Source organism: Capricornis sumatraensis, chromosome 6 (genome assembly GCF_032405125.1).
Source record: "Capricornis sumatraensis isolate serow.1 chromosome 6, serow.2, whole genome shotgun sequence".
In the NCBI taxonomy this organism is placed as follows: Eukaryota; Metazoa; Chordata; class Mammalia; order Artiodactyla; family Bovidae; genus Capricornis; species Capricornis sumatraensis.
Window position 1 is genome coordinate 93,074,693 of NC_091074.1, and position 18,361 is coordinate 93,093,053.

The 18,361-nt window shown below is 38.7% G+C and overlaps 1 protein-coding gene across 1 annotated transcript in view; it reads left to right on the forward strand.

The window, feature by feature from the left end:
* CENPP (centromere protein P) overlaps positions 1-18,361 on the forward strand; it is a 233,033-nt gene that overhangs the window by 50,101 nt on the left and 164,571 nt on the right. The window lies entirely within an intron of this gene.

Genomic DNA, 18,361 nt, shown 5'->3' on the forward strand with positions numbered 1-18,361 from the left:
TGTTGTTGTTTAGTCACTAAGTCATATCTGACTCTTGCAACTCTGTAGCCCACCAGGCTCCTCTGTCCATATTCTTGCTGGATTTCCCAGCAAGAATACTGGAGTGGGTTGCCATTCCATTTTCCAGGGGATCTTGCTGGACCCAGGGATTGAACCCACATCTCCTGCAGTGACAGACAGATTCTTTATCACTGAGCCACCAGGAAAGCTCTTTGCTTATTCATTGAGTCTATAATTTCATTGACAGTACTTGTCATTTGTAAAAGTTCTATGTGTCTGATTTTCAAATTTTCTTATCTTTTTTAAAAATAACCTTTTTTTAATTACTGCTTTTCCATGTAATTATTCTTGGTGATCTCCTCACTTGTATATTCCAGTAAAGGAGATAATTACTGTTTCAAATTGTCTAATCAAGTATTAAAGCTGTGCACTCACTGATCTTTTAACCTTACTGTCAGGACCAGTCATTCCTCAAAAGTTCTCTGTGTGACTTCTTTCATAATTTTTCTCTTTTCTCTTCTTTTCTTATTTCCTTTTCTGTCTTTCCTTTTTTCCTCTCCTTTTTGCTTCCTTCCTTCTTCCTTCACTCCCTCCCTCTCTCCTTCCTTCCCTCCTTTTTTCTCTTCTTTCGTAATTTTTTTAGTACATTTCAATTATCATGCAATAAAATTGACTTTCTGTCATAGAAGTCTTTTCAATTTAGCACAAATGTAAATTCATAAAACTGTCACTATAATCAGAATAAGGAACAATTCCATAATACTAAAACACTCCCATGCTGACCTTTTTAGATATGACCATTACTCCTCCTCCTAGGCATTGACTATCTTTGGTATGTTCTTCATCAGTAGAATTTAGCCTTTTCCAAGTGGAATCACATGGTATGTAAACTTTTGAGACTAGTTTATTTCACTAAAGCTAATTCCACTGAGATTAATTCATATTTTTGTGTGTATCAATAGCTTTTTCTTTTATTACTGAGTAGTATTGTATTACATGTATATTCCACAGTTTATCCATTTACTCACTGAAGGACATTTGGGTTGTTTCTAGATTTTGCTATTATGAATAGAGATGCTCTAAACGTTTGTGTGAAGGGTTTTGTGTGAGCATAAGTTTTCATTCCTCTTAGGCAAAGATGGGCAAACTTTGATTCACAGACCATTTGCTTATTCTTTTTTAATAGTCAGGTCAATTTTATTTTATTTGACTGTGCACTGTGCAGCTTGCAGGATCTTAGTTCCACAGCGAGGGGTCAGACCTGTCCCCCCTGCACCGGAAGTGTGGAATCTTAACCACTGGACCACCAGGGAAGTCCCCAGCTACCTATTTTTATAAAAGAAGTTTTATTGAAACTCAGCCATGTCCATATCTTAAGTATTGTCTGTAGTTGCTTTCATTGTAAAATATCAGAGTGAATTAATTTTACAGTGTTATAATACAGACCCCATTGTCTGCAAACTTGATGTATTTACTATCTGATGTTTTAAGGAAAGTTTACTGATTTCTGCTCTAGGATGAATACTTGAAAGTTGGACTCTTGGGTCACGTGATAAGCACATGTTTTGTTTGTTTTAAGAAATTGTCAAGCCATTTTCCAGAGGCTTTTACCATTTTGCATTTCCATCAGCAATATTTGAGAGTTCCTAGTGCTGTGCATGGTCTCCAGGACTTCGTATGCATGTGTTTTTTAATTTATCCATTCTAGTAGAAGTGTAGTAGAATCTCATTTTCCTGCACGTTTTTTTTTTTCTTATATTGCTTCTTTAGGTTGTTTCTCACTATTGTTTTGAGAGTTCTTCATATTTTCTGCATACCTGCATACAAGTCCTTTATCATTTATGAAATTTCTAAACATTTATCCCATTTCCATAACTTGTCTTTTCATTTTCTTAACAGGATCTTTCAAAGAGCACAATATTTTGGTTTCAAGATCACAGTTTGCCTTTATTTATTTATTTTTTTTGCTCATGTTTTGATATGATGTCAGAAAACTCTTTGCCTAACCTCAGGTCATGAAGGCTATCTTCAAAATCTTTAGAAATGTTTATATTTTTACCTTTTACATTTAAATCTTTGATTTATTTCCATTTAAGGTAATTGTTGATCTGTTTGGATTGGGCTCTACCCAGCAGTTTTTGTTCTCTTTGTTTTTTTCTTGTATTTTTCCCTTCTGTATCTTTTCTGGATTCTTTGAATACTTTTTAAAATTCCACTTTAATCTGACTTTTTTCTATATCTCTTACATATTATAATAATATATCTAAATGTGTATTATGTGTATAATATATATTATATATATATATAACTGGTTGATATAGGGATCACCATCTACTTAGAATTAATATTTTACTATTTCAAATAGAAATTTTGTACTAAATAGGTCCCTTTACGTGCCTATCTCTTCATATTATAGACATCATTTACTTCTACATACATTTTAACCCCATCAGATAATATAATTATTACTTTCTGGGTTTTAATATATTTTAGCAATCTGATATATCTAAGCAGATTTTTATGATTTGGGTTGTTTTTATTTATTTCTCTTATTACCAGTTTCCCTCTAGCATCATTTCCTTTTGAGTAGGTTGAGTTGGACAAATTCTTTTCATTTTCTAAGAATATCATTATTATACCTTCATTTATTAAAGATATTTGCACTAGATATTGAAATCTGAATTGACTTCCTTCTGGCCTCCATGGTTTCTGTTGAGAAATGTATTTTAATCTTTGCTACTCTATGTGGCATGTGTCTGTTTTCCTCTAACTGATTTATGAAGTTTTCTTTTTAATATTCGGTAGTTTGGTTATGATATATTTAAGTGTGGATTTCTTTGAGTTTATCCTCTCTGTGGTTTTTCTGAGCTTCTTGAATTTGTAAGTTTGTATCATTTTACCTAATTTGGCAAGTTTTCAGCCATTATTTTTCCAAATATTTTTTTCAATCAACGTTTTTTCTCATTTTCTTCTGGGTCTCTGTCAACATGAATATAAAATCTTTTGGTGTTGTCCTACATGTCCCTGTGGCTCCATTAATTTTATTTAATTTTTTCCTTCTGTATTATTATGATTAGATGGTTTCTGTGTACTCACTACAATCAGGATATTAAACACTTCTATTAATGCAAAAATTCCCTTATATTGTTAACCCATAGCAAAACTTGCTCTGATCTTCATTACTACAATTTTTCATTTTATGAAATGTCAAATAAATGAAGTCATGTAACCTTTTGAGATCAGCTTCTTTCCTTAGCAATGCCTTTTAGATTCATCTCTTTTTTCATTTCTGAGTAGTATTTTGTTGTATGGATAATATTTTATTTATACATTCATCTACTGGAGGACATTAAGGTTATTTCCAGTTTTGGTGATTATGAATAATACTGCTCAGTAGAGGTTTTTATGTGAATTTAAACTTTCTTTTTTCTAGAGTAAAAACCAGAAGTGAGGTGGGTGGGTCATATGATAAAAATATGTTTAAATTTCTAATAAACTGCCAAGTTGTTTACAAGAGTGACCATGCCAATTTGCATTCCCAACAGCAGTGAATGAGAGTAACTGATAGTATTTTAGTGAATTAATTTCTGATAATCATTTGATTTTAGACCTAGTATCGGGCACCCAAGATGGACGGGTCATGATGGAGAGTTCTGACAAAACGTGGTCCACTGGAGAAGGGAATGGCAAACCACTTCAGTATTTTTGCCTTGAGAACCCCATGAAAAGTATGAAAAGGCAAAAAGATAGGACCCTGAAAGATGAACTCCCCAGGTCAGTAGGTGCCCAATATGCTACTGGAGATCAGTGGAAAATAACTCCAAAAAGAACGAACAGACGGAGTCAAAGCAAAAACAAACCCAGCTGTGTGAATGTGACTGGTGATGGAAGTACAGTCCGATGCTGTAAAGAACAGTATTGCATAGGAATCTGGAATGTTAGGTCCATAAATCAAGGTAATATGGAAGTGGTCGAACAGGAGATAGCAAGAGCGAGCATCGACATTTTAGGAATCAGTGAACTAAAATGGACGGAAATGGGTGAATTTAACTCAGATGACCATTATATATACTGCTGTGGGCAGGAATCCCTTGGAAGAAATGGAGAAGCCATCACAGTCAACAAAAGAGTCTGAAATGCAGTACTTGGATGCAATCTCAAAAACGACAGAATGATCTCTGTCTGTTTCCAATGCAAACCATTCACTATCACAGTAATCCAAGTCTGTGCCCCGACCAGTAATGCTAAAAAAGCTGAAGCTGAACACTTCTATGAAGACCTGCAACGCATTCTAGAACTAACACCCCAAAAAGATGTCCTTTTCATTATAGAGGACTGGAATGCAAAAGTAGGAAGTCAAGAAATACCTGGAGTAATGGGGAAATTTGGCCTTGGAGTAAAGAATGAAGCAGGGCAAAGGCCAACAGAGTTTTGCCAAGAGAACACACTGGTCATAGCAAACACCCTCTTCCAACAACACAAGAGAAGACTCTACGCATGAACATCACCAGATGGTCAGTGTTGAAATCAGATTGATTATATTCTTTGCAGCCAAAGATGCTCTATACAGTCAGCAGTAACAAGACATGGAGCTGACTGTGGCTCAGATCATGAACTCTTTACTGCCAAATTCAGACTTAAGTTGAAAAAACTAGGGAAAACCACTAGACCATTCAGTGATTTGACCTAAATCAAATCCCCTACGAGTATACAGTGGAAGTGATGAATAGATTCAAGGGATTAGATCTGATGGAGAGAGTGCCTGAAAAACTATGGACAGAGTTTTGTGACATTGTACTGGAGGGAGTGATCAAGACCATCCCCAAGAAAAAGAAATGCAAAAAGGCAAAATGATTGTCTGAGGAGGACTTACAAACAGCTATGAAAAGAAGTGAAGCGAAAGGCAAAAGAGAAAAGGAAAGATATCAGCATCTGAATGCAGAGTTCCAAAGAATAACAAGGAGAGATAAGAAAGCTTTCCTAAGTAATCAATGCAAAGAAATAGAGGAAGACAATAGAATGGGAAAGACTAGAGATCTCTTTAAGAAAATTAGAGATACCAAGGGAGCACTTCATGCAAAGATGAGCACAATAAAGGACAGAAATGGTATGGACCTAACAGAAGCAGAAGATATTAATAAGAGGTGGCAAGAATACACAGGAAAACCATACAAAAAAGATCTTCATGACACAGATAACCACGATGGTGTGATCACTCACCTAGAGCCAGACATCCTAAAATGTGAAGTCAAGTGGGCCTTACGAAGCATCACTATGAACAAAGCTAGTGGAGGTGATGGAATTCCAGTTGAGTTATTTCAAATCCTAAAAGATGATGCTGTGAAAGTGCCACACTCAGTATGCCTGCAAATTTGGAAAACTCAGCAGTGGCCACAGGACTGGAAAAGGTCAGTTTTCATTCCAATCCCAAAGAAAGGCAATGCCAAAGAATGTTCAAACTACCACACAATTGCAGTCATCTCACACATTAGCAAAGTAATGCTCAAAATTCTCCAAGCCAGGCTTCAACAATACGGGAACCATGAACTTCCAGATGTTCAAGCTGGATTTGGAAAAGGCTGAGAAACCAGAAATCAAATTGCCAACATCCGTTGGATCATCGAAAAAGCAAGGGAGTTCCAGAAAAACATCTACTTCTGCTTTATTGACTTGCCAAAGCCTTTGACTTTGTGGATCACAACAAACTGTGAAAAATTCTTCAAGAGATGGGAATACCAGACCACCTTACCTGCCTCCTGAGAAATCTGGATGTGGGTCAAGAAGCTACAGTTAGAACTGGACATGGAACAATAGACTGATTCCTAATAGGAAAGGAAGTACATCAAGCCTGTATATTGTCACCCTGCTTATTTAACTTATACGCAGAGTACATCATGAGAAATGCTGGACTGGATGAAGCACAAGCTGAAATCAAGATTGCCAGGAGAAATATCAATAACCTCAGATATGCAGATGACACCACCCTTATGGCAGAAAGCAAAGAAGAACTAAAGAGCCTCTTGATGAAAATGAAAGAAGAGAGTGGAAAAGTTGGCTTAAAACACAACATTCAGAAAACTAAGATCATGGCATCTGGTCCCATTACTTCAGGTCAAATAGTGGGGACCAGTGGAAACAGTGACAGACTTTATTTTTTGGGCTCCAAAATCACTGCAGATGGTGACTGCAGCCATGAAATTAAAAGATGCTTGCTCCTTGGAAGATAAGTTATGACCAACCTAGACAGCTTATTAAAAAGCAGAGACATTACTTTGCCAACAAAGATCCCTGTAGTCAAAGCCGTGTTTTTTCCAGTAGTCCTGTATGGATGTCAGAGTTAGACTAGAAAGAAAGCTGAGCACCAAAGAACTGATGCTTTTGAACTGTGGTGTTGGAAAAGACTCTTGAGAGTCCCTTGGACAGCAAGGAGATCCATCCAGCCCATCCTAAAGGAAATCGGTCCTGAATACTCATTGGAAGGAATGATGCTGAAGCTGAAACTCCAGTACTTTGGCTAGCTGTTGTGACAAACTGACTCATTTGAAAAGACCCTGATGCTGGAAAAGATTGAAGGCGAGAGGAGAAGGGTATGACAGAGGATGAGATGATTGGATGGCATCACTGACTCAATGCACGTGAGTTTGAGTAAGCTCCAGGAGTTGGTGATGGACAGGGAGGCCTGGTGTGCTGCAGTTCACGGGGTCACAAAGAGTCTGACATGACTGAGCAACTAACTGATTTTTTTTAAGTTTAAAATTTTTATTCCAAATTTTTCTTTGTGCTTACTTTATCCTTGCTTGAGAAAGACACATTTGGAGTTACTTTACTTTTTTGACTATTGCAGTTGCAATTGAAATGCACCACTGCCAACATTTAGTGAAGGAAGTTCATAACATCTGTTTCACATTTAGTGAAGTTTTAACTGTGCTTGGGAAAAATAGATAAAACGCAATAATTCCTACAGCTATAAGAGCCAAAACATGCATGCTCTTTTTCTCTCTCTCTCTCTCACCCACACACACACACTTTCTAAAATAGTATACTATGGATATATAAAATGGGAGTGAGGGAATTGTGACTTAATCCACTTTAAATACAGTTCTTTTAAAAAGTTATGTAACAAAACTATCTTTTTCTTTTTCTCTCTTTCTCCAAGTGTCGTGTGTGTGTGTTTAAACTTTAGGCATTGTAGTTTTTATTTTTTATTTCTTGGCTCACTCCAGCATCACATGATTGAGTGCATATTTTCTCCCTTGCTTGATGAAGATCAAAATGTCTTACCAGTTTGGCCTTGTAAGCTCTAATGAAATAACTACTGCTTTTTATAGGTTTCCCTTGATGGTTCAATGGTAAAGAATCCGCCTGCCAATGCAGGAGATTCAAGAGACTCAAGTTTAATCCCTGGGTCAGGACGATCCCCTGGAGAAGGCAATGGCAACCCATTCCAGTATTCTTGCCTGGAAATTCCCATGGAGAGAGGAGCCTGACGGACTTCAGTCCATGGGGTCGCGAAAGAGTCAGACATGACTCTGTGACTGAACAACAACAAGCACTGTTTATAAGCCTTTGTTCTTTGGAGAGTAATTTCATCTCTCAGACATTAGAAAAGTATTAATAATATTATTATTTTTATTGTCTGTCTGATATATTTTAACTACATAAGGTAACTTTTAACAGTCTACTTAGATTTAATACTTCACCACTACAGGTACTGTCTGGAAATACTTATAGCCATATAGATCTCTTTCTCTCTCTTCATGTTATAGATTTTATATGAATTACATTCATATGTATGCACTGAAAACCCCATCAGACAACGTTATAGTTTTTTACTTTTCAACCATGATTATGACTTAAGGAACTAAAAAGTGGTAGATTGTTATATTTAACCAGGTTTTTACCATTTCATTGTTCTCATAGGTACTTTGGTGTGCAACCTACAAATAGAGGTGTTCTCTTCTGTACTCATAGTACAGTGATTGACTCTATAAATTGACGTTTTTAAAAGTAATTTCTGTTTTTTTGTATTTATTTATTTGGCTGCGTCGAGTCTTAGTTGTGGCACACAGGATCTTTGTTTCTTCACTTGGGATCTTCTGTTGCAGCGCACAGACTCTCTAGTTGTGGCGTGCAGACTCAGTAGTCGCAGTGCAGGAGTACCAGAGTGTCTGCGGGGTTGGTTGCTCCATGGCATGTGGGATCTTAATTTCCCAACCAGCGATCGAACCCACCTCCTCTGTATTGCAAGGTGAATTCTTAACCACTGGACCACCAGGGAAGTCCTCATAAACTGACATTGATATAATACTTTTATCTATTTTGCCATCCATATTTCAGTTTCGTTAGTTGATCTAATAATGTCCTCTCTTGTGTTTTCTTTTCCTCTGCAGTACCTGATCTAGTCTAGGGTCAAATATTCCATGTAGTTGTCATGTCTTATAGATTTATCGTCAGCCAAACTGTTACTCGATTCTCCGCTATATCATCACTGCTTTTTTTCACCTCACAACTAATAGGCAGTCTGTGGGGAGACACTTTATGACCATGCAGATGCTACTCTTCATTAAAATTTCTGCCTATATTTAGCACCACCTGGTGATTCTTACCTGATCTGCTCTTTACTATGATTGCAAACTGATGATTTTTCAACTCCAGCACTTCACTTTACATTTCTCAATAGACATTAGACCTTGCTTAAGAAATAAATCTCCCTTCACCCTGTGTATGTGTACATATGTGTACATATCTATTTATTATAGATATTTTATCATTCTTATTTTTTTAAAGATGTATAATTCCTTACTCCTATATTTTTGAACACTTCCTTACATTTTGGCATAAAAAGACTTTCCAGTCTTAAAATATACCTCTTCTGCCCCAGAATGAAAATTTAAAAATAAATAAATACATATGTGTTGAATGTGTATTATGTACTTTGTTCCATATTAGTCTCTCATAATACAGTTGAACAATATTAGACAATGATAAGTGGTATCAGGGATAATAAAACCATGCCCTCCTCCAAGTAATCTTCCCAACCCAGGGATTGAACCCAAGTATCCTGCATTGCAGGTGGATTCTTTACTGTCTGAGCCACCAAGAAAGCCAATAATAATATAATTGAACAATATTAGATAGCGATAAGTAGTATCGGGGAAAATAAAGTGGGATGGGAAATAGGGAGTATACATGATAAGTGAGAGCTATTCACTTTTAAATAACGTGGTCAGGGAAGGCCTTATTTAAAAGATGTTGTTTTTGTTGTTCAGTCACTTAGTCATATCCAACTCTTTGCGACCCCACGGACTGCAGTACACCTGGCTTCCCTGTCCACCATCTGTTGGAGTTTACTGAAACTCATGTCCGGTGATCCCATCCAGCCATCTCATCCTTTGTCATCTCCTTCTTCTGCCTTCAATCTTTCCCAGCATCAGGGTCTTTTCTAATGAGTTGGCTGTTAGCATCAGGTGGCCAAATTATTGGAGTTTCAGCATCAGTCCTTCCAATGAATATTCAGGGCTGATTTCCTTTAGGATTGACTGGTTTGATCTCCTTACAGTCTAAGGACTCTCAAGAGTCTTCTCCAACACCACAGTTTGAAAGCATCAATTCTTTTACAAGGTGACATATGAGTAAATCAGGGAGCTAACCTTGCCTTATTGTACCTCACTGGTTATCAACTCTAGGTACTCTCTAAAAATGAATCTTATGTTGCCTTGTATTATAATCACCTAGCATGTATATATGTGTGTGTATATATATATATATATGTTATCTTTAGTTTACAAATATGTGATAACAAGGACAGTGTACTGGTATATAACACATTTCGTTGGTTTTAAACTAATGACTAACACCTCTGAATTAGGAAAAATATTTAAACTCTGTGGAGCTCTTTCTTTATCTGCAAAATGAAGGAACTGGATAAAATTATTTGCAAGCTTCTGCCCCATTCCAGAAGTTTGTATGAAGGATAACAAATCAAAGAATAAAAATATTTCTGAGAAATAATGGAACTTATTCGAGTTGGAATAATAGAACTATGAGAAGACCATCCTTAAGCTATTAATAGGTCTCTCGTTTACAGCATGGAATGAGCCAATATTTGGGGAATGCATCTCAGCAAAACTAAAGCTACAGTTTTGTATTCCTCTGGGCCACCCACTCTGCATGGAATTACTTCATCTTACAGATTGCCTATTGTTTGATATTACTTGTGGCATGAATTCCTAAACTCCTTCAGTAAGAATATGTGCCCACCACTATTTACAATACACTCAACTGATCTAGTTACAGGGACTCTTTGAGAATGAAATCTATGTGCCAGATGCCTTCTTCACTTTTTTGCTGTTATTTTTGAAAAAAACAAAAACATAAAAAGTTCTAACTGGAAGAGATTTAGGATAAAACTACTCAGATTAATCATTTTACAGGTAAGCTGAATGGTTATTACATAAGCATGCTCTTTTTTCATATGCCTGAGACGATTTTAGGTCATTTTCCAAGAATCAATTCAGTTAATCCCCATGCTGATTTCCACAAGCTACTTGCTCTATGGAGTTACTTACTATTCCAAATTTTAATAAGTTCACCAAGATTACTTTAAAAGTAGTTTCAGTGATCATTTTTTACTCAGTGATCAAGAGGTGTCCCAAATTCATCACTTTCATAGACACATCACTAGCTTCCATGAAGACTAGTTTGGTGAGATCCCTCTGAGAAGCAGTTCCAGTGTGTTCTTTAACTCATGGTTACAGAGTTATTTGCCTGAATGACCAAGTATGGAGAGAATAAACCTCTCTACTGCTTTTTATATAGTCTCAGTTCAGTTCAGTCACTCAGTCCTGTCCGACTCTACGACCCCATGAATCGCAGCACGCCAGGCCTCCATCACCAACTCCTGGAGTTCACTCAGACTTGTGTCCATCAAGTCAGTGATGCCATCCAGCCATCTCATCCTCGGTCGTCCCCTTTTCCTCCTGCCCCCATCCCTCCCAGCATCAAAGTCTTTTCCAGTGAGTCAACTCTTCGCATGAGGTGGCCAAAGTATTGGAGTTTCAGCTTTAGTATCATTCCTTCCAAAGAAATCCCAGGGCTGATCTCCTTCAGAATGGATTAGTTGGATCTCCTTGAAGTCCAAGGGACTCTCAAGAATCTTCTCCAACACCACAGTTCAAAAGCATCAGTTCTTCAGCACTCAGCTTTCTTCACAGTCCAACTCTCACATCCATACATGACTACTGGAAAAACCATAGCCTTGACTAGACGGACCTTTGTTGGCAAAGTAATATCTCTGCTTTTCAATATACTATCTAGGTTGGTCATAACTTTCCTTCCAAGGAATAAGCGTCTTTTAATTTCATGGCTGCAGTCACCATCTGCAGTGATTTTGGAGCCCCCCAAAATAGTCTGACACTGTTTCCACTGTTTCCCCATCTATTTTCTATGAAGTGGAATCAAAATGTCATAGATTTTTTTAGTTAGGCGAAAATTTATAAGTTTTCTAAAATATGTATTATACATTTATATATATATGTATACAAAAACTTTTCTGCTATGCTTGATAAAGGCTTGAGAAAGAAGATCTGAAAAAAAAAAAGATGGAGAAATTGGAGAACATAAACTGAATGAAATGGGAGCACTGAATATGAAATAGAAAAAGTGAAATGAACTAGATGAAAGTAAAAGATCATCATATAGTCCAGTTGTTTTTAAACCTGACTGTTCATTAGAAACATATCTGGAGCTCTGGAGGAAAAAAGCAATACCTGAGCGTTTGTATTTTTCAAAAAATTTCAAGGTAATTCTGATATGCGTCTGGATTTTAAAAAGTGATTCAGGGTTTTCTATTAGATCCTAGTTTTGGCAGTCAAGACATGACTAAATGACTAAGCACAGCACTGGTGGTATAGAGTTCTATTATTTTTCTGTTGACCAAACATAATATAATGGTATTGAGTAGTAGTCACATAGTCACAATAGTAGAAGATGCTTATTAGTTTTCACAATCAATAGCCAGACAAAAAATAAAAGATAATTACAACTGCAAGCCATAATTGGAACATGATTAACTTAACAATATAAAATAATGAACATATAACTTGGGGTGAGGAGTCAAGCAGAGTGATGTGGTAGGTGGAAATGCATACATGCACATGTTTTCATCCGCTCAGCCAATCTACCCCTTCGGGATTTGCATTTAATCCATTTACGTTTAAGGTATTATCGATGTGTATGATCCTATTACCATTTTCTTCATTGTTTGGGGTTTATTTTCTGTAAGTCTTTTCCTTCTCTTGTGTTCCCTGCCTAGAAAAGTTCCTTTAGCATTTGTTGTAAAGCTGGTTTGGTGGTGCTGAATTCTCTTAACTTTTGCTTGTCTGGAAAGATTTTGATTTCTGCATCATATCTGAAAGAGAGTCTTCCTGGGTAGAGTATTCTTGGTTGTAGGTTCTTCTCTTTCATCACTTTAAATATATCATGCCATTCCCTTCCAGCTTGTAGAGTTTCTGTTGAGAAATCAGCTGATAGCCTAGGGAGAATTCCCTTGTATGATATTTGTCATTTTTCCCTTGTTGCTTTTAATGTTTTATCTCTTCTTTAATTGTCAGTTTGATTCTGTGTGTCTCAGTGTGTTCCTCCTTGGGTTTATCCTTTCTGGGAATCTCTGGACTTCTTGGACTTGGTTGACTATTTCCTTTCCCTTGTTAGAAAAGTTTTCAGCTATTATCTTTTCAAATTTTTTCTCAAGTCCTTCCTCTCTCTCTTTTTCTTCTGGGACCCCTATAATCAAATGTTCGTGCATTTAATGTTGTCCCAGAGTTCTGTTAGGCTATCTTCATCTCTTTTCATTCTTTTTTCTGTATTCTGTTCTGTGGCAGTGATTTCCACCATTCTGTCCTCCCGATTGTATAGCTGTTCCTCTGCCTCAGTTATTCTGCTGTTGATTCTTTCTAGTGTATTATTCATCCCTTTTTATTTGTTCTTTAGTTCTTCTAGGTCTTTGGTAAACATTTCTTGCATCTTCTCAATCTTTGCCTCCATTCTTTTCCTGAGATCCTGAATCATCTTCACTATCATTATTCTGAATTATTTTTCTAGAAGGTTGCCTATCTCCACTTCATTAATTGTTTTTCTGAGTTTTTATCTTGTCTTTTCATCTGGGACATTAACTTTCTGCTTTTTCACTGTGATTAACTTTCTGTAGTGGGGTTTTTGTTTTAACCTCTGTGAGACTGTGCTTGTTTCTTCTGTCTGTCCTCTGATGAATGAGGCTAAGAGGCTTATGTCAGCTTCTTGATGAGAGGGACTGGTGATGGGAATAACTGGGTTTTGCTCTGGTGGGCAGGGCCTTACTCAGTAAAGCTTTAATCCAATTATCTGCTAATGGATGGGGTTGCACTCCCTCCCTGGTAGTTGTCACTCTTTGTGATCCCAAGGACTACAGAGGGCCAGACCTCCTTGTCCCTCACCATCTCCTGGAATTTGCCCAAGTTCATGTCCATTGAATCAGTAATGCCATTCAATCATCTTACCTCTGCCACCCTCTTCTCCTTTTCCTTCAATCTTTCCTGGCATTGGGGTCTTTTCTAATGAGTCAGTTCATCTGCATATCTGACATTGTTGATGTTTCTCTTAGCAGTCTTGATTTCGACTTGTAATTCATCCAGCCCTGCATATCACATGATGTACTCTGCATAGACTCTTTTGTTGACCATGATGGCTACTCCATTTCTTCTAAGGGATTCCTGCCCACAGTAGTAGATATAATGGTCATCTGAGTTAAATTCACCCATTCCAGTCCATTTTAGTTCGCTGATTCCTAGAATATCAGTGTTCACTCTTGCCATCTCCTGTTTGACCACTTCCAATTTGCCTTGATTCATGGACCTGACATTCCAGGTTCCTATGCAATATTGCTCTTTACAGCATCAGACCTTGCTTCTATCACCAGTCACATCCACAGCTGGGTGTTGTTTTTGCTTTGGTTCCTTTTCTTCATTCTTTCTGGAGTTATTTCTCTACTGATCTCCAGTAGTATATTGGGCACCTATCGACCCAGGGAGTTCCTCTTTCAGTATCCTATCATTCTGCCTTTTCATACTGTTCATGGGGTTCTCAAGGCAAGAATACTGAAGTGGTTTGCCATTCCCTTCTCCAGTGGACCACATTCTGTCAGACCTCTCCACCATGACCCGTCAGTCTGAGTGGCCCCACATGGCATGGCTTAGTTTCATTGAGTTAGACAAGGCTGTGGTCCTTGTGATCAGATTGGCTAGTTTTCTTTGATTATGGTTTCAGTGTGTCTGCCCTCTGATGCTCTCTCACAACACTTACTTGGGTTTCTCTTACCTTGGACATGGGGTATCTCTTCACGGCTGCTCCAGCGAAGCGCAGCCGCTGCACCTTACCTTGGACAAGGGGTATGTCCTCACGGCTTGCCCCTCCTGACCTTAAACGTGGAGTAGCTCCTCTCGGCCCTCCTGCTACCATGCAGCCGCAGCTCCTTGGACGTGGGGTTGTTCCTCTCGGCCCCCTCCCCTGACCTCAAGCCTGTGGTAGCTTCTCTTGGCCGCCGCCCCTTACCTCAGGAGTGCAGGAGCTCCTCTCGGCCGCCACCCCTGACTTCAAACGTGGGGTAGCTCTTCTCGGCCACTGCCCCTGACTTCAGACCTGGGGTCGCTCCTCTTGGCCACCGCCCCTGACTTCGGACTTCAGTCTCAAAAACAACAGAATGATCTCTCTTCATTTCCAAGGCAAGCCATTCAATATCACAATAATCCAAGCCTATTCCCCAACCAGTAATGCTGAAGAAGCTGAAGTAGAATGGTTCTGTGAAGAACTACAAGAACTTTTAGAACTAACACCCAAAAAAGATGTCCTTTTCATTAGAGGGGACTGGAATGCAAAAGTAGGAAGTCAAGAAACACCTGGAGTAACAGGCAAATTTAGCTTTGGAGTACGAAATGAAGCAGGGCAAAGGCTAATAGCATTTTGCCAAGAGAATGCACTGGTCATAGCAAACACCCTCTTCCAACAACACAAGAGAAGACTCTACACATGAACATCACCAGATGGTCAACACCAAAATCAGACTAATTATATTCTTTGCAGCCAAAGATGGAGAAGCTCTATACAGTCAGCAAAAACAAGACCGGGAGCTGACTGTGGCTCAGATCATGAACTCCTTATTGCCAAATTCAGACTTAAATTGAAGAAAGGAGGGAAAACCAATAGACCATTCAGGTATGACCTAAATCAAATCCCTTATGATTATACAGTGGAAGTGAGAAATAGATTTAAGGGATTGGATCTGATAGAGTGCCTGATGAACTATGGATGGAGGTTCGTGACATTGTACAGGAGACAGGGATCAAGACCATCCCAATGGAAAAGAAGTGCAAAAGAGCAAAATGGCTGTCTGGGGAGGCCTTATGAATAGCTGTGAAAAGAAGAGAAATGAAAAGCAAAGGAGAAAAGGAAAGATCTAAGCATCTGAATGCAGAGTTCCAAAGAACAGGAAGGAGAGATAAGAAAGCCTTCTTCAGCGAACACTGCAAAGAAACAGAGGAAAACAACAGAATGAGAAAGACTAGAGATCTCTTCAAGAAAATGAGAGATACCAAGGGAACATTTTATACAAAGATGGGATTAATAAAGGACAGAAATGGTATGGACCTAACAGAAGCAGAAGATATTAAGAAGAGGTGGCAAGAATACACAGAAGAACTGTACAAAACTTCAAGACCAAGATAATCATGAGGTGTGATCACTCACCTAGAGCCAGACATCCTGGAATGTGAAGTCAAATGTGCCTTAGGAAGCATCACTGCAAACAAAGCTAGTGGAGGTGATGGAATTCCAGTTGAGCTATTTCACATCCTGAAAGATGATGCTGTGAAAGTGCTGCACTCAATATGCCAGCAAATTTGGAAAACTCAGCAGTGGCCACAGGACTGGAAAAGGTCAGTTTTCATTCCAATCGTGAAGAAAGGCAGTGCCAAAGAATGCTCAAACTACTACACAATTGCACTCATCTCACATGCTAGTAAAGTAATGCTCAAAATTCTCCAAGCCAGGCTTCAGCAATGTGTGAACTGTAAATTTCCAGATGTTCAAGCTGGAAAAGGCAGAGGAACCAGAGATCAAATTGTCAACATCTGCTGGATCATGGAAAAAGGAAGAGAGTTCCAGAAAAACATCTATTTCTGCTTTATTGACTATGCCAAAGCCTTTGACTGTGTGAATCACAATGAAGTGTGGAAAATTCTGAAAGACATGGGAATGCCAGACCACCTGACCTGCCTCTTGACAAACCTATATGCAGGACATGAAGCAACAGTTAGAACTGGACATGGAACAACAGAGTGGTTCTGAATAGGAAAAGGAGTACATCAAGGTTGTATATTGTCACCCTGCTTATATGCAGAGTACATCATGAGAAACGCTGGGCTGGAAGAAGCACAAGCTGGAATCAAGATTGCCGGGAGAAATATCAATAACCTCAGATATCCACATGATTCCACCCTTATGGCAGGAAGTGAAAAGAAACTAAAAATCCTCTTGATGAAAGTTAAAGAGGAGAGCAAAAAAGTTGGCTTAAAGCTCAACATTCAGAAAACGAAGATCATGGCATCTGGTCCCATCACTGCATGGGAAACAGATGGGGAAACAGTGGAAACAGTGTCAGACTTTATTTTTTTGGGTTCCAAAATCACTGCACATGGTGATTGCAGCCATGAAATTAAAAGATGCTTACTCCTTGGAAGAAAAGTTATGACCAACCTAGATAGCATATTGAAAGCAGAGACATTACTTTGCCAACAAAGTCTTTCTAGTCAAGGCTTTGGTTTTTCCAGTGGTCATGTATGAATGTGAGAGTTGGACTGTGAAGAAAGCTGAGCGCTGAAGAATCGATGCTTTTGAAATGTGGTGTTGGAAAAGACTCTTGAGAGTCCCTTGGATTGCATGGAGATCCAGCCAGTCCATTCTAAAGGAGATCAGTCCTGGGTGTTCACTGGAGGGACTGATGTTGAAGCTGAAACTCCTATACTTTGGCCACCTCATGCAAAGAGCTGACTTATTGGAAAAGACTCTGATGCTGGGAGGGATTGGGGGCAGGAGGAGGAGGGGATGACAGAGGATGAGATGGCTGGACGGCATCACCAACTCGATTGACATGAGTTTGAGTGAGCTCTGGAAGATGGTGATGGACAGGGAGGCCTGGCATGCTGGGATTCATGGGGTCATGGAGAGTCAGACACGGCTGAGCAACTGAACTGAACTTAATACAGTGGATGGTACATAGTAGGACTTCAGCCTAAGGAATAAATGAACAAGTGAATTGGCACTGTCCTAATCTCATCTCTGATCTTTTCCTCTTCACTTTTCTCCTCCTACTCCTCACTCTAGCCATTCTGAATACCTTGCAATTCTTTGAACACAGTGTTCTCTTAACGAGGACCAGTCTTTGCCTGTACACCTCTCCTGTGTGCTTCCCCAGTAATGGAAAGTAATGTCATGCCTACTGTGTAGTAGGTATTGTTGTACAACTGAATTCATGGGGTCGCAAAGAGTCAGACTCAACTGAGCGACTGAACTGAACTGAACTGATCTCTGCATAGAGTTAAATAAACAGGGTGCTAGTGTATAACCTTGTCATACTCCTTTCCCAGTTTGAACCAGTTGATTGTTCCATGTCTGGTTCTAACTGTTGCTTCTTGACTTGCATCATGTTTCTCAGGAAACAGGTAAGGTGGTCTTGTATTACTATCAGTTTAAGAGTTTTCTGTAGTTTGTTGAGATCTGCACAGTCAAAGGCTTTAGCATAGTCAATGAAGCAGAAGTAGATGTTTTTCTAGAATTCCCTTGTTTTCTCTGTGATCCAGTGGATGTTGGCAATTTGATCTCTGTTCCTCTGCCTTTTCTAAATCCAGCTTATACATCTGGAAGTTCTCAGTTCATGTACTGTTGAAGCCTAACTTGAATGATTTTGAGCATTACCTTGCTTAGCACATGGAATGAGCACAATTTGTGCTCATAAATGTCCTCACCATAGAAGTACTATACAGTAGTTTGAATATTCTTTGGCATTATGTCTCTTTGGGATTGGAGTGAAAACTGACCTGTTCCAGTCCTGTCGCCACTGCTGAGTTTTACATATTTGCTGGCATATTGAGTGCATCACTTTTACAGCATCATCTTTTAGGATTTGAAATAGCTCAGCTGGAATTCCATCACCTTCACTAGTTTTGTTTGCAGTAATGCTTCCTAAGGCCCACTTGACTTCACACCTCAGGATGTCCGGCTCTAGTTGAGTGACCGTGCCATAGAATTTTCCCAGTCGTTAAGACTTTTTTTG